Genomic DNA, 20,836 nt, shown 5'->3' with positions numbered 1-20,836 from the left:
CTTTGTGTTGAACTATTTCCCGCTTCGCTTCGTCATTTCTCCCATTGAATCCTCATCTTGCTTCACGTAAAGGGTTGGTAGTGGGCTGAATACGCCCGATAATTAATCGAACCGTCGAGGTCGACGATAACACCGCTCGGTTATTCTGATAGTACGGAACGGGTCGCTTAAGTGGCCCGTGTCCGAAGTCGACCTGCGGCGAGGTGCGATCGCCCGGTCTACCCTCCGCGTGGGTACTTAGGTAGGTCGAATTTGGCGAGCAACCCTATCCCACGCGGGGGCTGATTGGCTCGATCGCGGTGAGACCGAAAGGTCCACCCGTGACTGGTTCCCGGCGTTAGTCCGAGAGGGTCACGACTGGATTGTCCGTCCGGTGGGCGACGTGCCGCGATTCGAGTTACGTGGCCGTCAGCACGCCGGCGGGCGCGAATACCGCAACACTGGTGTCAGGTCGTGCGATACAAATTCTTCGCCCTCCTCGCGGCACTGGTATCGGAGAACAGGACAACGGGCTCTCCTGTCTCCAATTAAATTCACGGGAATCGGTCCAGGGGTGAGAGAAGCGACCCCCGATTCCCTCCAAATTACGAGCGAGCGAAATTAACCCTTCACGAGAAGCAAGATGGCGTCTCAAGGCGAGCGGGAGCCGGGGGTATTAGAAATGTATATGTGTAGTAATGTAGAGTCCATGGTCCAGGATGGAATCCCCGTGCAGGAAATGTTGATTGTGCAGGAACACGGACTCGCCCAACTGAACCAAGAGCCCGAAATGGGTGCGGCAGCGGCCGCAGTGTATGACACCTCCCCCCCCCTCTCCACCAAAACCCTTCCCCAACCCTCGCCGAAACGGCTCAGCTGAGTGCATCCAACATGGCCCAGCTATGCGCCATGCTGGCGGCAATGACAGAAAAGATGGATACAAATACAAATGAAATGAAAGACATGAACAAGCAAATGAATGAAGTGAAAACGACGATGGATGCGAATACACAACAAATGAACGGAATGGAAACAAACATAAAAAAAGAAATGAAAGAGCTACGGGGTGAGACGCAGAACATGGGCCGATGCCTGCAGGCGGGCATGAAGGCCGTTAGCAGGGAACTCAGAATGGCGACTCCACGTGTCGGAACAAACGAGCTGGAAGGGGGTGCAACGGCTGTCGAGCCCGCGGTGGAGGCGGGTAAGGAAAAAGTAATTCGGGAGACAAGAGACGAGGTGAAAGTAATTGCGAGGGAGAGAAAAGAACAATTAATACGGAGAGCAAGGATGAGGTACGCGGAGATCGTGAAAGAGCAAGGAGTGAAAAACAGGGAAGGACGGGAGCGACTTAAAGAGAAAGCAAGGTTGACCTACATAAAGATAAGGGAAAGACGCCAGAAAGAAGCAGAGACCAATAAACAGGATGAAGACGGGGTAAGTGACGCGAACACACACACGGAGGTAGTAGAGGACAACGGGGGTGAGCTCGCGGAGCGTGTGGGGACCCAGTGCGAGCACCTGGATGGCCTCCTCCAGGAACGAGGGGAGGGAGTATGCCCCCTTGAGGTGAGTCACGACCAGGTGAGTTCGGTCGTGCTTTGCGAGGTTGAGAGGAGGAGTGCTGTGGACGGGTGCACGGAGAGCTTGGGGGGTATAGAGGCCCCGGAGACCCTTGTGGGGACACAAATCCCCAGTGTGGTTGTCCCTGTGTGTATGGTGCAAGGCGTGAGTGCGTCCCCGTGTGTGGAAGCGACCCCGTGTGTGGTGGCGATGGTGCCAGAGTACGTGCTTCCCAGCACGCCGTGTGTAAAAGAGGCACCGCGGGTGAGTGCCCCCGCGTGTGTGAGTGAGGCACGGTGTGTGGATGAGGAACCGCGGGTGAGTGCCCCCGCACGCGTGAGTGAACGGCCGTGTGCAAGGTCGCTGTGTGCAAGGGAGACCGTGTGTGTGAGAGAGCGGTATGAGAGGGAGATGTCGGTTGGCATGCGGGAGCACGCAGCCGCGTCTCCCGGTGTGAATGTGATGGAGTGGACTGTGTGCGTCGTAACACGCAGGTGTGCGTGGGTTGAATGGCGACGGAGACGGCGACAGAGGAGAGAAAGCCGAGTAGCGGCTGTAATTGTTTCGGGGACCGTGCCGGGTTCACCCAGCAGTGAGCACGAGGTTCGTGCTGTGCAACGCACGAGACCGCCACGTGCTCGCTTGCGAGAGTGAAGTCCCGGTCCGGAAACGCACGCGGTGGATTTGCCGATCCCGCGGACGGACAAAGTTTAGGCAGGTAAACGGATTTGGACCGGACGGGTTCTCCACGCGATCGTGTGTGTTAAGCTCCAACGGGCAAAGCACATGTGTTCGCGTGGGGAACCCCTCGAGACGTGGGGCTTGTGTTTTTTTTTTTTGCGCATGGTGACGTCATGGCTGCACGTGTGGTTGGAATCCGGCAGGAGGGGTATCTCTGCCGGATGGTACCGTCCAAGGAGGGACGAGGTACACGTGCAGCTGCATGACGTCACGGGCAGGTGCAAAGTGTGCGAGTTGCCGCGCAGGTGCTGCGCATGAAAAAAAAACAAAAAAACAAGCCTCACTTTCGGGTGCACAGGATTCCTGGGCAAGGGGTGGAAGACCCCCTTGACCTGGGCACAGGATGGAAACTAGTTAGGGGGAAGGGTTAGCTTAGTTAGACCGACTTCATGGGGCAGGGGTAAGTCCTCATGGAGTCCGTGGAATGGATTAGTTGGAGGGATTGTAGTCAGATTTAGGTTGGGGAATTGATTAATGGGATTATTTGGAGACAGTGACAGACTTGTGGATGTGTAGAGGGGACGTAGTTTAGCTACGTAGTGTTAAAAGGGACGTGCTATAGTTTAAGGGATGACGTGGGAGCACGAGTTAGTTAGGGGATGTAGTTAGAAGGATGGCAGAGTTCAGCGGTGTGTGTGTTGAAGAGTTGGTGAGTTGTGAGGCATGTGCTTGGTGAGTGAGTGAGGCCAGCGGGTCTGTGTGAGTGGAGTGAATGGGGAATGCATGGTGCGATGAGTGATTGGGGGGAGGAGTGACTCCCGCCCAAGGGACCCCGGGGTCAGAGTAAAGTGAGTTAGCTGGGTTAGTCAAATTGAAAAATGGAGGTCGTTTTGCTGTTGGTGGGAATGTAGGCTCGAAACCCATTTGGAGGGGTGCAGGAGCCCTGTTGACGGGCTTGGGAGCGTGGCTGCGAAAGGTGAGTATCGCTGAGTGGGTACCACGGGCACCAGGCTAGTCGGCCGCGGTAGGCCATGGGCCCATGGGGGGGCCGGGATAGAGTAGTGGGCACGGGTGCGTCTGCTTGGTGCGGAGGCCCGGGGCGCCATTAGCCGCGTGGGCAGTGTTGTGGGCACGGGTGACCCTCGGAAAGGGGCCCGGGAGGCCGGCCTGCCACGTGTGCGTTTCAGGGGAGGTGCCATGGGGGGCACTCTCCGGTGTTAGGGAGCTGGTAGGCTCGGAGGCAGTGTAGTGCCCGGGGGTGCCATAGCGGGAGATTCGGCAGAGGGTCGTGCCTGCCAAAGGGAGCCACGTGTCCCAGCCAGGAGACCGTGTGAGGGCACGGAGAGAAAATTGGGGGGCGAGGCCCGAAATTGTGAGGACACCAACACAGGCGACGGGAATCTGGGTTGTTAGAACCAATAGTTTAAGCGAGAAGCGCTTGTTGAAAGCCCCGGGGTAGTTTAACAGTTAAATGGTTAGGGTAGATTAGGAGATGCACCCCTCCGCACCATCCATCCCCTCGCTGTCGTTGTGGGCCGCTGGACCCACTTGGTGTTAAGATCGCCGAACTCTGGGGAGGCCATTCTGAGGCTTCGGTGGGCCTCGACACAGGACGTTAGCTCTCCCTTATTCCCCTCCGGGAAGGGAACGTAGGGGTTGGGAGTAGGCGAGGTGACAGGATAGGTTAGCCGAACAAAGACGATAAAGGGGGTTAGGGGACGATTTATAGTGGGGGAGTAAAAATAAAAACAACAAAAAAAAAAATTAAGTTGGGGCTAAATTGGGGTTTGACAAATTAAGGGAGTGGGTATGTACAGTGACAGGCAAAGGCGATAGGTTGGGAGGGAGACAGGTAGGTAGGTCCGAGCCTGCCCTCCAAGTGGCCAGCACCACCGCACTCCCTCCACCAACCTCCACTGAACGGCAAGAGCTGGCCAACTTCATCGGCTGGCCGTGTTTTGCTTCAAGGCGGAGGCCGGCCAACTTCGTCTGCAGCTGCTGTGCTGCAAGGCCTGTGCCGGCTGGATCGTCTGCAGCTGCTGTGCTGCAAGGCCTGTGCCGGCCAGTTCATCTGCTGGCTGTTTTTCTTCAAGGCCTGTGCCGGCCAGTTCATCTGCCGGCTGTGTTTGCCTGCAACGGCCTTCTTCTGCGGGCTGTGTTTGCCTGCTGCCTTTGCCATGCCATGCCCACTGCCCACGTTCACCAGCCCCGTTCAATTTTGGCTTTGCCCCCCCTCCCCTGTTCGTTTCCATGTGCGCCAGGATCAGAAAGCAACAGTTTGCAAGCTGCAAGAACTGCCCTGTTGGCAGCTACAACACGGCCTGCAGTGGCGGCCCGTGCACCGTGTTTGCGTCCATCCATTCATCCATCCATTCATCCATCCATTCATTGTGTTCATTGCGTGTGCCACTTGAGCTGGCACGGAGACTGCGTTTGTGCAGCCCATGCACCGTTGTGGTTCACTGCATTCGGTCCATCCATTCATCCATCCATTCGTTGTGTTCATTGCGTGTGCCACTTGAGCTGGCACGGAGACTGCGTTTGTGCAGCCCATGCACCGTTGTGGTTCACTGCGTTCAGTTCAAAAGGGAAGGCCTTGGACTGCGTGTGAGCAGCCAGCCACGTTCCCTGTCACCTGCATTGTTTTGAGCCAGAGACTGCATGCGGGCAGCCTGGCTCCCTGCTAACTGCTTTCTTTTTGCAGAGTTCAATGATCCTGGGCCATGGTTTAGTGTAAAATTTGTAAGTTAAGGTTAAGATGTACTGTAAATATGAGTGCGCCCCCGGCATGTTTGTCTTAGCGCCGGCAATTTTATTTAAGTCGTCCGTGTGAGTGAGTTTGTTTAGATAGTTACGCAGCCCTCAGGTTATTTATTTTGGGGGACACGAATACCATGAATGTCGCACTCAGGGATCCGTAGGTAAAATGTACTAGGGGAAAACTACTCATGATGGCACACGAAAATTTGACGACTCGGGACGAGTCTGTAAAAAGGGGAGGGGGTAGTGTTGTGGTTACCAAATTCGCAAACCACCATTCAGGTCCCTTAGGTGAGGTATCTCGGTAAGTACATGTGTAGTTAGGCCCAAACCCGTTGTCTAGTGGGAATACATGTCATTTATGCGTGCTGCGACTCTTCAGGATAGCCGTTTTTCTTTTGCTATCTTTATTTTGGACCAACCGCCATGATTACCACCACAACCACAACATCAACCACCAACCACAACGCCGCTTTACCACAACCGCCACGACCTTCCTGTCACACCTCGCAACCGTCGCATCGCCACCGTTCTTGCCCCGCTGTGGGTACCGGTGTTGGACTCGTGCAGGGCGCGCGCCGAACAGCATGTACAAAATCACGGATTTTGTGCTTCAAAAACGGATCAAAAACGACACACGCCCACTTTTTGCCGTCCAATCGGTGAGCGAGGGGCGGGTGGCCCCGCCTCCAGGACGATCGATATATGCAAATTTATGGATCAAAAAGCCTTCACGCCCACTTTTTCTCGGGCCAATGGGGAGCGAGGTGAAAGGTCAAAGGGAGGGGGTCAAAGGCGAAGCTACGGGGGGATAAAAGGACCGTGTTCGTCAGTCAGAAGAGAGTCGGAGAGTCCAGAGGCGGAGAGGCGGAGAGTAGGAGAGTCGGAAACAGAGAGTCAAGACTTCGCGGGCGGTGGAGCTGCTCGTCGTGTGCGTTGGAGTCGGAACGCAGGGGACGAGCTGTGGAAAGGCGGCGACACCAGACGAGGGGGTGCTCGCGTCGTGCAGGGAGCTGCACCCGAGGGAGGCCGACAGCGCGACCTGGCCGAGGTGGAGACGCTCGTCGCGGGATAATAAAGATCCTCTATACCCCAAGCATCAGCAACCCCCTCCTGTTTCCCCCCGCGCTGAGATAGTGCGACCAAGGGGGCCCCTTTCCCACCCCCTACCAGACACTGTCCGCGAGGCCCGCGGAGTTGAGGCGCCATTGCCGCTCCGCGTCTCATCACCAGACGGGTAGGCGCGACCCGGTCTCGGCCTCAGGCCCGCCTCATCCTTGAGGGTATTTCTTTTCCTTGGTTTTGGGTATGTGTTGTCGGCGCCGTCTGTGAAGTAGAATTGTATAAGTGTTGCCGTGTGCTCGGTAGTCGGTATTAGCTCTGCATTGTGTTTTCGCTTTTATATTTGCTTTTTGTGTAAATGGAATTGTGTTTTTCTTTTCTGTGTGCTTTTGGTGGAATTGAATATGTGTGCTTCCCGTGTGCCGCGAATAAATGTGCTTTGTGTTGAACTATTTCCCGCTTCGCTTCGTCATTTCTCCCATTGAATCCTCATCTTGCTTCACGTAAAGGGTTGGTAGTGGGCTGAATACGCCCGATAATTAATCGAACCGTCGAGGTCGACGATAACACCGCTCGGTTATTCTGATAGTATGGAACGGGTCGCTTAAGTGGCCCGTGTCCGAAGTCGACCTGCGGCGAGGTGCGATCGCCCGGTCTACCCTCCGCGTGGGTACTTAGGTTGGTCGAATTTGGCGAGCAACCCTATCCCACGCGGGGGCTGATTGGCTCGATCGCGGTGAGACCGAAAGGTCCACCCGTGACTGGTTCCCGGCGTTAGTCCAAGAGGGTCACGACTGGATTGTCCGTCCGGTGGGCGACGTGCCGCGATTCGAGTTACGTGGCCGTCAGCACGCCGGCGGGCGCGAATACCGCAACAATATATATATATATATATATATATATATATATATATATATATATATATATATATATATATATATATATATATATATATATATATATATATATATATGTGCGTGTGTGTGTGTGTGTCTCTTTCCCTGTCTGTCTCTCTCTATCTCTCCCTGTCTGTCTCTTTGTATCTCTCTCTGTCTGTCTTTCTACCTACCTCTCTCTGTCTGTCTCTCCATCTATAACCTTGACTCATTATTTTTTTTTTTTTTCCAGCGCTATCACACAACATCAGCTGTTGAAGCAATCTGGTACAACACATGATTTTCTGGAGGTAAATGTTTCTGAATTATTATTTGGTTATTCTTTTATTAATATCACTCTCTCTTTGGAATGTCGTCTTATGTTGGTTGCATCATTAGTTTGGACGCGGTTTTACCAGTACACTGGAATTCATTTTATTGGTCTTGGAAGGATGACAGGCTGAGTCGGCCTCCTGGTGTGTTAATTCAGTGGTCAACGAGGCTTGAACTTAGAACCAACAACAGGCTTACTCATATTACCATGTAATTATCTTTATAAAACCTAATTATTATCCACTTTTTGTTTCAAAACAGAATATGGTGTCTGAGTTTCGAAATCACAAGACATCTGAAGAAGATTGCTGGGAAAGATTATACATTCTCGCAAATGAATATTTAATATTTGCAATTTTAATTAATTATATTTGTTTTGTTTACAATTACTTGATTTTGAATTTCAAAAAAAGGATTAAGACATGAAGGAGAGGGAGGGGGGGGGTGGGGGGAGGGGGGTAGGTGCGCCCCCCCAACGACCCATCACCCCCTCATCCCACCCCTCCCCTCCCCATGTGTGTGTGTGGGGAAGGGTGGGGGTGGGATGAGGGAGGTGGTGGGTCAAAGGTGGGGGCGCGCAGGGGGATGAGAGGGGTGGGGCTTGTGTGGGTGGGGTTTATGTGGGCGGGGCTTGTGTGGGTGGGGTTTATGTGGGCGGGGCTTGTGTGGGTGGGGTTTATGTGGGCGGGGCGTGTGTGGGCGGGGCTTGTGGGAGGGCGTTTATGTGGGTGGGCTTCGGTGGGGTTTATGTGGGTGGGGCTTCGGTGGGGTTTATGTGGGTGGGCTTCGGTGGGGTTTGTGTGGGCAGGGTTTATGTGGGTGGAGCTTGTGTGGGAGGGGTTTATGTGGGCAGGGTTTATGTGGGCGGGGCTTCGGTCGGAGAGGTGAATGTGGATGAGGTTTATGTGGATGAGGTTTGTGTGGATAAATGGATGGGTGGATGGGTGGATGAGTGGAGCTTGTGTGGATGGGTGGATAATTTTAAATTAAATAAACATGTTGTGTGTGGGGAACTAATTAACTAATCACTAATTATGTGAATATGATGAATATGGGTGGAGCTTGTGTGGAGCTTGTGGGGGGTTTGTGTGTGGTGGGGTTTATGTGGGGAGCTTGTGAGGGGTTTGTGTGTGTGGGGTGGGGTTTATGTGGGGAGCTTGTGAGGTGTTTGTGTGTGTGGAGTTTTTGTGTGGAGCTTGTGGGGGGTTTGTGTGGGTGGGTTTTGTGTGGGTGGAGTCAAAAAGGGGCGGAGTCAAAAATTTTCAATTTATCTTTGTCTTTTGTAATTCCTGTGAATAAAATGAACCTAAAATCTCTTCCCCTTCCAAATCATATATCTTATAAGTCCAAGGAACCGTATCTATTACATCAACAATTTTAAAAAGTTCGTTTGTCCATCTTTTAATATAACCTTTTTCAAAATGAGATTTCCACCTATATATTCTTACGATATCACCAACTTTGAACTTAGGTTTTCTGACATTAATCTCTTTTTCATATTTTAATTTTGTAAATGTTTCTGATGGTTTCATATTTGTTGACGTGTGAATCGTGTCATTATACTTATCCACAATATCCTGAATAAAAGATGACCATTGTTGTGAACCGAGTTGTGTGAATTTTTTATATCGTCTCTCTTTTAAGTTACGATTAAAACGTTCAACAACTGTCTTCCCTTCATTAAAGGTACAGTATAATGTAATACTGTTATTTTTTAGAAAATTCATAAATGTCTTGTTATAAAACTCTCTACCCTCATCAGTCCACAATTTTTTAGGTTTTCTCTTACTTTTATTAAATATCTGTTGAAAGGCTAACATAAGAGTATTACCTGTTTTGTTTTTTAATGGTACAACCCATGCGTATCTACTCCTCAAATCAATAACGGTTAAAGCATACTTGTACCCCTTATCATTATTGAGTTCAATCAAATCAGCAGACCAGATATAATCAACTTCCTTGGAATAAACTTTCCTTCTCTGAAACTTTGTGAATATTGGTTTATGTAATTCATCAGCTAATTGCTCTTCAGTCTTAATGACATCATTAGAGCCTGTAAGTTTTTTGAATTTCCAAGTCCAAGTTTCAATTTAGCACTGATCATCTTCTTCACAATGAACCGATCAACTTTTTCTCTCAAGGTTGGATTTTGTATCAGAGACAAATTATAGAACATTTCTCTATCGGCTTCATGCTTTTCTTCCAACGTTGTGGTATTCCCATAATCAATATCGTGTCTCATGCACACTTCATCAACTCTATTGATGGGCTTACTCCAGGATTTAGGATTGTCTGCCTCATCTAATCTTTTATCTAAGTTTGTGCCTGAACCACAGAAAGAATACCCTGGAAGATGTAATTCCCCTGGTATTCCAGTAGTTGTAAATTTACTTCCTGATAAAAACTTTTGTATATCTCCTCCTCGTTTGTGTTTGGAGATAAATTGATTTTTTTTTGAACCACACACCGAACATATACCTTTTTGTATAACCCTGTTATTTTTACTTTTAATATATGAAATATTTTAGTATTAGTTTTCTTTTTACATTTGAGACAATAACTCATTTATTTATGTGAAAAATTCCTGCAGAGTGCAAAAACCTTTTTAGTTTCCAACATGCACATTTGAATCTTAATTTTTAAAACATAAAGAATCCTTAGAAATGCCTTCACTCTCTCCTCCATTTATTTAAGAAAAAAAATAAAAATGAAAAACTTGAATTAAAACGAATAGCTTGTCGATGTCAATATTCTTGCCGAAAGTATTGCAAATAGACTTGTCATTTCTTTGTTTTCCTCCTCGGTGGGTTGAGTTATTTTCTGTAATACCACCAATCTTTTTTTAATCTCACTGGTTTCCATATTTTGATATTTATTTTGTCTCGCTCTTTCCTCCCTCTCCTTCTCTCTCTTCTCCTTTTCCTCCTTCTCTTTTTTCTCCATCTCTTTCTTCTCCCTCTCCTCCTTCTCTCTCTTCTCCTTTTCCTCTTCTTCCCTCTCTTCTTCAACTCCTTCCTCATCCCTTATTATCCTTGAATCGCTTATACCCCATAGAATATCATACATATATTCATCAGGATTTCTTGTTATTCCTGTATCCAAAATATTTTTTTTTACAACAGGAAACCAATAAAATTTCTTTTGAATTTCTAAAAGAGCCTTACCTTTTCTTAACTTTATATTTTTTTCATTATTTAACATTTTCATTAAATCTAAAGTTGTCGGTTTATCAACATCAGCATAATGCCAATCTTTTATTGAATATACCTCATTCTTATGTTGTAGAACATATTTATTAAAATACCGAATACCCTTTTCTTGAAGGTATGCTTGGACACAGAAATGATAATTTTCTTGAAGCATTCTTTCTAGCATTTATGTATTAGAAATATATGTTAGAATAATATTATGGCACAAAACACCTCCCCATCTTCCCATAGTTAAATCATTTTGTTTTTCCTTACTTATTATATATAATCCTGTTTTTTCTGTTTTCATGAGATAAACAAGGGCAAAACCATTATTATATTTACCCTTATTAAATTCTTTTATTTGTTGTTTACTAATCGTGGCCCCACAAAAATTATTCTCGATACCAAGTGGATAATATTCTTCCTTACGAGACTGATTTAATTGTTCCAGGTCTTCGAGGTTAATTTTAAATGACCAATTATACCGTAAATCATTCATATCATACCCCCATTGTTCTATTCTCATACAAACGATACGTCCTTCTTTATAAAAATTTATTTTAATTCGAACTGTGAATTCTGTATGACCTGGAGATAATATCAACACTTCTGTATCTTTGGAATACACGGCCGTTTTATTTAAGGATATATATTGTGATAAATCGCTTAATCTCACCAAGTCATTCGCGTCAGTCCGGCTTGGATAATTTTTTAATTTATAAGCATTTTTCATGTTAATATTTTTGGTTATATTATATTTATGTCATTCAGCCTGTGCCTTTGTGTAATAATTTGATAAATCAATATCCAGTTCTTGAGATACGCCAAAGATAGAACCATCTTTACCAACATAAGTCATTTATATTAGATTAAAAATAATATCATAAAAATTTTTTATTTTTGTTGAGTTGAAATAACACATATATTATAGACATAATTGACCACAACACTTGGAATTTAATTCTTGGACTTGAAATGTTTGATAAACACCATTCTGTTAGAATTTTATGACTTCAACAGGTGGTGGAAGACCAAAACTATCAAAATAATATTTGTCTTGACTATTAAAAATACAAACCCAATGAGAACCGTTCCCATTATTATCTTCGAAGTTCATAATAATATTCTTTGTATGTTTCGGCACATTTGTTAATTCATCTCTCATACAAATAACCACATTATGAATTTTTAATTTCTTACAATATTTGACAAGTTGTAAATTTGATGTTGTATTCTTTCCAAATTCTTTAAACCACTCATCAATGCTCATTTATTTATTAGAAAGATATAATCCATTACCTCTTTTCGTTAATTTTACACCTGCTTGTGCTATAGAAGAAAGCATATCTCCAACTCACAATCTCGCTTTATCAGGCAGACCTTCAAGTTTTTCAGCAAAATCTACAATTACACCACTTCCACTAATTTGTTTCTCCAACTCTTTGTTATGTCTTTCCAATTCTTTTTGAGCCTGGAGTTGAGCCTTCCTTTCGTTGGCAGTTTTCACCGCTGTTGAAATACCACCCGTCAATGCTCCAACCGCACTAAAACCAGCAAATAAAGGAATTAGAAATGGGAGAAATCCTCCACTCGTCTCTCTTATTGAATATTTTTTCAACATTGGTTTTGTCATTTTAATTTTAAGTGAGCCAGTGTCATTCAAGATTTTAACCTGTTCTCTTGTGAGCAAAACATCAATTCTTACTGCTCCTTTTCTCTGAATTGTATTAACGTTAATCGTACAAGGCTTTTGATTTTGAACACAAGATGATAGTTTATGAAGATTGATTTGATTAACATATACAACAGTTGGTACTTTGCCACTCATTTATTTAACAAAAAATTATGTGAGACTAATCATCACACCATTATCTGTATTAATCTGCAATTCTGTTTCTTCCAAAAGCAAACAATATGTATCAACTTCTTCACTCTCTCCTCTTTCAATGTAAAGGGAAGTATCCACTCGATTAGACTTTATAGTTTCCTTTTGAGCGCTCAGGTCAAACGCATAGATTGTATACAAACTTTTAAATGCTGTCATATCCAAAATAGGTTCTTTATTTCCATTACTTTCACACACCTTTTGGTAAGACTTGTATGCTTCAGCAAAATCATTTTTTTCCCAATTAATTTCCAATCTATCTCGTGGATAAAATGTTCCATCTAGAGAAACGTGAAGTTGTTTCACCTTAGCATTATCACTCAATGCATTATTCTTATCAGTCGCAGTATCACCATCTGGCTTTTTAAAAATGATCCACAGATATCGTGGCTTTCCTTCCAGAACACCCAAATTCCACGTGTAAGTAGTTTGGTTGAGTTTAACGTGTTGACATCTTCTTTTGAGGTATGATACACTGAGTGGTTTCTTTGAGTTAAGTCTTCGATTCAACATCTCTTCTGTTTTAAGATTAGGAGTATATTCACTGATATACCAACTCATTTCCTCAATTACAAATTTATTCTGATCACCAAAAGCACTACCAACACCAAAAAGCAATCGATTTTCATTATCATTCCTTTGTAGTTGAAATCTAATTTTAAGACCATACAGAACTTTATCATGATCACAAAATCCAAATATACCTTTAAGAGGAACTGCCACAGTAAAACTATTTTCTGCTTTTGTATCATCATTATACATTCCTTTCCTTTGAGTATATCCAGGGTCTGTGTTTGTTCCCGTTGACATATCAGGAATAAAACCTTCGACAGACCCCTTTTCCATTCTATCACTGAATGTATAGAGTGTAAATTTCATCATTTCAGATACAGCAGAGACATACTCAAACGCTTCAACTTCTTGTGTTCCAATATACAAACGCACACTATCAAACATTTTCCAGAAGAAATCATTTACAAGTGTAGCGTTTGTGTTATTCCCAGCTTTAGTGAATTTAAATTTACACAACAAGAAACTTTCGGAGAGATTCAAATAGGTTTGTTGATTATTTATTTCAAAACTTTTTGGGCCATTCGTATTCCAGTCTGTTCCAGTTATTGCATTTACCTTTAAGTAATCTTCTTTTTTAGTGGAGTTTGAGATAATAATAGTATCATCCAAATCATAGATACTATCAATTGCTTCCATACTTGTATTTATTTAGGAAAAAAAGATGTTCAAACTTTTGAAACCCTGATCCAAGTATTCAAATTATTTTCTGTCGTTCTTGGGGGGACAACTGAGTTTTGCCTTTCTTAATTTCTTTTATTGCTTGTAATTTATGAGATTCCTTCTGGGCATCTTTTATGCTCTTTACAGCACCTGCTACATTTCCCACAGCAGAAGCAGTTGAACCAATTAGATCTTTATGTTTAAGAATAGTTGAACCAATACCCATGAGAGTATCAATTATCCCATCTCCTCTAAATTGATGTCCAACACCCCTTTGTCTCTTAGGTTTATAGTATCCTCTACCAAAATACATACCTTCACCCTTGTAGTATGGGGAAAGGAACATCCCATCCCCTGTAATTATTTTATATTTTTCCAACTCGTGTTTCCTCACAATAACCATCGTATTTATTTATTGGAAAACTTCACATAGGTGAATTCTGATGGATATAACTTCTCCATTAAAAGAAATCATACGATTATCTTGGTCGGTTATCCTAAAATTTACTCTGTGTATGGTTTTTCCTGACACAGGGAGATAAACCAATTTTTTGGGTTCCATATTGAATTTATAACCAATTGGGGTTGAGTATGCGCTGAATGAAAATATTGCATTTGTTTTTTTTCCATCATTATAAGCACCATCAATCAAATCACAGTGAATTAACACCGAATTTATTCCTGAGGATATTTGAATGACATTATCACTGTAAAACGTCCCATTAGTTTCAATCTTTTTTGCGGAGAAACCCAATAACTCTCTAAATGAATTATCAATTGTGAAATCAACCTTGTAGTTATTTTTAACTTTAATCGTTGATTTTGAAGTATGTTTTTGAATGTCTATAACAATATTTTTTGGTTCATCACCCTGTTCTTTCATAAGACGAGCAATTTCGGAAGATATTTGAGAAATCTCATATGCTCCGGGTGAGACTGTTATCGTTTTGTATCCACTTCCCGGATTATAACTAAACTTGTCATTTTTCTCGCTTTTATTAAATAAGGTATTATAAGTTTCCATGGACAATAAAGATGCCTCATATTCTTTTGTTGTGTCAAGTTGTAGTGGGTATGGGAATGAAGATGTGTGGTCGCTTGTTGTGAAATTGAAACCAAGGATTGTGCTTCTCATCTTATTTAATATGAGATAAAATGTCTTTATATTGATATTTATTAATTATTTTCATGTTCATCAACTGGTCTAAAATGGCTGATGCTTCATTAAAACAATTGTTATTTCCAGCCTTCTTACTACCTAACAACAATAACAGTCTATTAACTAATTGCGATGGGTCATTTGGAAGAAAACTAACACCTGAACCAAGGATACTTAAAGCCTGAATAATGTTTTTCTCCTTCTCATTCTTCCTACTTTTACCAGAAAGAATAACCCTATAACTTAGAGTGTTCAGCAGATCAATATATACTCTATCATCATTATTTTCCATATCCAATGGTTTATCAATATACTTTGATTCATCCCTCACAGTTGAACCTTGTCTTCCATCTTTTGTGAGAAGAAACATTAACCTCGGAGTTAGTTTAACAGGGGGTTGAGCAGAACCCAAGAACCTTAATTCATCATTAAATATCAATACCTTTTCTTGAAGAAGATGAAATATTGCTGGTTGTTCTGTTGGGATGAGTCCTGCTTTGGTTTTTGAATCCGCTGAATATTCATTGTTTTGAAGAGCATTCACAATATAATCAGGGGGTTGATTAATCTCTTCCAGTTGTTGAAATAAACCTTCATCATCATATACCTTTAATTCTCCTAAATGCTCTAATTCTTCCTCCGTCATTTGATCAAAATCTTTTAACATTTGAAGTTTTTTAGGAGTATATTCTACTGTGGGAACTGTTGAAACATCTTTCATTTTTTCTTGGGAAGTTTTTAAAAGTGGTTTAAAAAATTTCTCTTGTTTTCTTTCAAATGCTTCTTCGCCCGTTAGTTTCTGTCTGCGTTTCTTCTTTATGTCTTCCTGCTGTTTTACAACTTTTGAAACCAACTCTTGATGTTCCTTAAATCTTCTTGCTCTTTCTTTTGCATCCATTTATTTATTGTAAAATATAATTTAATGAATTGTAAAGATCAACAGGGAAATTTTCCTTTTCTTCATCATTCAAGTAGATGTGTTCAAATAAATCCTTTTCTTTAAATATTTCATCAAATTCTTTATTAACATTAATGCGAGTTGTAATTTCTTCTTCACTAATACTTGCATCTCTGCTTTTCATACGTTTGCGTTGAGTTTCTTCATCAACATCAAAACAGAATGATAAAATCTTCACTCCGCTCAGATGTTTAATAATTTGTCTCGTTCCTTCTGGATTAGTTTCTAATATCCCAAGACCACCAGATTTTAGTTTCCTTAACTCACTCTTACAATGTGAATATTTTGTTGTACCAAGAGAAACCTCCTCAAATATTTGACCTTCATTCCTCAATCGCATGTGTTCCTCCACTGAAATATAGTGATAATCTTCACCTTTTACTTCTCCAGGTCTTATTGCTCTAGTTGTTGTTGATACAATGCGTATCACGGGGTGTTTTTTCAGTAAATTTATAATATTCTCATTTGTACTACAAAAGAACCTTGATTTATGAAAGTTTTTTCCAGAAGCAGATTTACCCACAAGATTTACAATAATAGTTGTCATTTATATATGTAATTGTTTATAAAACAAAAAATATATCCCTTAATATCTCATCTTGTTTCACAACAATATATTTATATTTTTCAGTCGTGTGCTTCATGTAATCCTCAAATTTGTTTTTACTACATAATGTAGAACAATTATCTCTCCAAAAATTATTGATATCTATTGAATTTAACTTGAATAAAATAAAAGTATTAGCATTGTTTCTGATGGAACGACGAGGAAGTTGAAAGTACGATTGACTAAGATAAATACAATTACAAGAAGAATGTCTCCCTCTTGTGTAGTAGCTGTCCATTACCGTTTGGTTTCTCTCATTAACACAATCATCAAAGATAACGAGGTTCTTTTTTGATTTATCCAAATCTTGGGGAGACGGTATATCATCCGTCTTATCACTAAGAATACAAGTTATAGGATTTGATTTCTTTTTACATCTCTGTGTATCACAAAATAGTTGAATTATATCTTCAATGTTATAATCATTTAGGTTTTTTTGACGTTTAAATAAACCGATTATATCTTCTTTTTGAAGACTAGCATTAAAACCTTGTGAGAGTAGTTGATACTCTGGTTGAAAACTCGACTTTGTGAAAATTATTAAATTATCATAATCTAAAAAGTTGGGAGTGAGGAGCATCTTCAAAAGTAAGCAGGTTTTTCCACATCCACTTGAACCAACTATGAGGCATCTTAATGAATTTGGGAGATTTTTATGGTTGTTAAATTTTATCTTATTTTCCCAAATGGGTAAAAAAAATCATTCATTTATATCTTTGGAAAACAGGTTACTTAATTTATTATTGGCTTTTTTCGAAACTATATTTTATCCTAAGTTCAGATTTAATTTCAAGATAATCCATTATTTTATTTATACAATATCTTGTGTTGATATTTCCCTGAAAATTACATCCATGAATAATATATAACAACAATCCTTTGAACATTTCTCTTATACGTTCAGTTTCTTCCCTTGTAAGGAAAGGTGTGTTATCACCCTCATACTTTACATTCATTTCTCTAATCAATCTTGTAAAGTAATTCATTTTTGGTGTAATCTAAAAGAATTATTTTCCTTTTTATATTTTTTATTATCATTAATTAGAAGATAATCACAGAATATACATTGTTTATAGGCTTTTGACTCTGTGTTTAATCCCCGTCTTTCACACGCAGGACAATTCTCAAATTTGTCATATGGAAAATCAGGAAAGTCTAGCATATTTATAAAGTAAAACTTTACTTAAACTGAAATTCATCAATACTTTCAGTTGTATATTGACTCATATTTAATAATATTACCATCGATATCAATATACTTTTTTTCATTACCAGATTCAACGACAACATTTTTTATATTAAAGGTAATTTTAAAATGATCGTTAACTACTATTGAACGAAATGTCATTTCACCTGATATATTAACATCCTTTATTTCATCAGGATTTACATCTTTAGGGTTGTTGAAAAAAATACAAATTTCTCCTTGCATATTACAGATGGTCTTATCTTTTCTTTCTAAAGCTTCATCCATAAGGTTTTTGTTTTTTGATACTTTTTCTTGTTTCATTGCTTTTTCTAGTTTTGAATATATTACTAGAAGGAGAGGAGAAACTTTTGTTCGAGATACTTTAATTGATGTTCTACCAGGTATGCTAAAGCCCTTCCACTGAAGGAAATTGAAGAACTCATATTATTTACCATAATAGTTTTTATCCAATAGTTGTTATATTTATCTTTGTTCAATTTTACATCCTTGACATATTTCTCAGTATCTTTAACAAATGAAGAGATTGATTGAAAGTTGTCTTTTGTGTCTTGAAACAGTGTATTTATTAAGTCAAAAAGTTGGAGGATAAAATGGTTTTAAGCACAGATTAAAAGCACCTGTAAAATAAACGAAATTTTCATCAAGAAAATTTTAGTTTAAGCAAAGATTTATTATATAAATATGGTGAATACAACATACTGCGATGTTTGTAATCACAAATATAAACATTATAGAAAACACCTCCGAACCAACAAACACACATTTAATCTATTTCATAAAATATCTCCTCTTGAGTTGGAAAGAAAACATTGTGATATCTGCTCAAAGGATGTTTTGAAGAGTAGTTATAATAGACATCTTCAATCACAAAAACACAAGAAAATGAGTTTAAAGTAAAGGGAGACTATTATATTGAAAACACTGATGGGGCATTTAAAGGGCATATAAAAATAAGGATTTTTCAATTTGGAGAACCCGGTCCATCATCAATAGCTGAATCAATTGAAATAGTGAAACCTGATGTTGAAAAAGTTATTAAAAAGACATTAAAAGAAATGAAAACTTTAAAGTTTTATATGGGAGTGAAAATGAATATGAAAAGACAAGATGAAGAACAAACTCCTTATATGAGAACAGATCTTCATTTTATAACATCATTTCAAGATTTTTTGAATAGTGGGGTTTATGAAGAACTATCAAAACAAGAGGAGGATGTTGATAATACAGTGGTAGGAAGTGGATTCAATATTTAAAAAAATCATCTTTTTAGATATACACATTCTAAAATCAAACCCTCTTCAAGCTTCTTCTTATATTGAATTACCAAAAGAAATAAAACTAAAGAAGGCAGTTGTTAATATTAAGAACAATGATAATAAATGTTTTCTCTGGTCTGTTCTTGCTCACTTTCATCCACCAAAATGTAATTCAGAAAGAGTAAAACAATATATGAAATATGAGAATACCTTGGACATTAAAGATTTTAAATTCCCAATGCCACCAACAGATATTCCTAAATTTGAGAAAAAGAATAATCTTTCTATTAATGTATATGGATTAACGGATACAAACAAAGTTCAAATATTAAAAATTTCAAACAACTATAAAAATGAAGAAACACACATTGGTCTTTTATATTTTAGTGTTGGAAATAATTCACATTACACATACATCAATAATTTATCAAGATTAATCTCTTTTCAGGTATTCAGAACAGCAAACAAAATATATCCTTGTAAGTGATGTCTTAATTCATTTCATACAAAAGAACGATTAGAACAACATTCAAAATATTGTAGTAATCATAAATCAGCTGTAATTACAATGCCTAAACCTGGTGAAAAGATTTCTTTTGAAGATTATAATAAATCTATCATGCACCCATTTGTGATATATGCTGATTTTGAATGTATCCTTAAAAAGATAAATACTGCTTCTCCTAATCCAAAAGAATCATATACAAATAAATATCAAAAACATATTCCTTGTGGTTTCTGTTATTATATCAAATCATCTGTTGGAGAAAAGTATAACAAACTTGAACATTATAGTGGAAAAAAAGATTCACAAGAGTTTGTAAAACGATTAGAAAAGGATTGTATAAGACTCACTAAATTAATGAAAGAAACAAATGAACCGATGAAATTAACTAAAGAAGAAAAATTAGAATTTAGAAAGAACAATATCTGTCATATTTGTGAGGGGGAAATTGAAGGAGTCTAAAGTTAGAGATCATTGTCATCTTACTGGTAAATATAGAGGTCCCGCTCATTCCTGTTGTAATCTTAATTATAAATTACCTTCTTTTATTCCAGTCTTTCTTCACAACAGCGCCAACTATGATACACATCTATTTATAAATGAACTTTCAAAAACACCAGGGAATATTTCTGCCATAACAAACACAAGTCAAAAGTATATTTCATTTACAAAAATGATATTCACAAAACCTTTAACTCGTATTAGGTTTCTAGATTCTTACAAGTTTATGGGAACACCACTCACCGACCTCGCATCAAATCTAAGCTCCACGGACTCTTTTCCAAATCTTAATTCATTCTTTCAAAAAGAGGAAATTCTCACTAAAGAGGAAATTCAGATTAAAGAGAGAATTCAAAGTAAAGAGGAAACTCTAATTAATGAGGAAATTAATGAAGAAATTCTAACTGAAGAGGAAATTCTAATTATAAAGAAAATTTGAACAATGAATGAAATTCTAACTAAAGAGGAAATTCAGATTAAAGATGAAATTCTGATTAACGAAGGAATTCTCACGAGAGCGGAAATTCAAACAAGGAATGAAATTCAAAGTAAAGAGAAAATTCTTACAAGTAAGGGAATTTATCCTTATGATTATATGGATTCATTTATGAGATTTAAAGAAACACAACTTCCTTCAAAAGAAAGTTTCTATTATAACCTTTATGAAGAAGAGATAAGTGATAAGGAATATAAACACGCACAAGAAATATGGAAAATATTTAAGATAAAGAACCTTGGAGAATATCATGATTTATATCTAAAAACAGATGTTTTATTGTTAGCTGATGTCTTTGAAGCTTTTAGATCACTCTGTCATCATAAAAATTGTTATGGATTAGATCCTGCCCACTATTTCACAGCTCCTGGTTTAGCTTGGAGTGCAATGTTGAAAATGACAAAACAAGATATAGATTTAATCAATGATGTTGATATGCTTTTGATGATTGAGAAGTCCAAGAGAGGTGGAATATCACAAGTATGTTCAAAAAGATATGCTAAAGCAAATAATAAATATCTTCCAAATTATGATAGTGAAAAATATAGTAATTATTTGATGTATTTTGATGCTAATAATTTG

At 40.1% G+C, this 20,836-nt stretch overlaps 1 long non-coding RNA gene across 3 annotated transcripts in view; it reads left to right on the top strand.

Moving 5' to 3' along the window:
- The window catches only part of LOC147025404 (uncharacterized), a 123,950-nt gene extending 116,278 nt beyond the window's left edge, over nt 1–7,672 (top strand). For 2 of the 3 annotated variants that reach the window (XR_015059496.1, XR_015059494.1), the window contains exon 7: nt 7,174–7,672. This is a non-coding gene — a long non-coding RNA (uncharacterized LOC147025404). The remainder of the gene's footprint in view (nt 1–7,173) is intronic. The other variant, XR_015059495.1, reaches the window with a different exon arrangement.
- Nucleotides 7,673–20,836: the final 13,164 nt, after the last annotated feature.

The sequence above is a fragment of the Eptatretus burgeri genome, chromosome 6 (assembly GCF_056783735.1).
Source record: "Eptatretus burgeri isolate ZD-2024b chromosome 6, Ebu_testis_v1, whole genome shotgun sequence".
Classification (NCBI taxonomy): Eukaryota; Metazoa; Chordata; class Myxini; order Myxiniformes; family Myxinidae; genus Eptatretus; species Eptatretus burgeri.
This window is presented reverse-complemented; position numbering and strand designations above follow the sequence as displayed.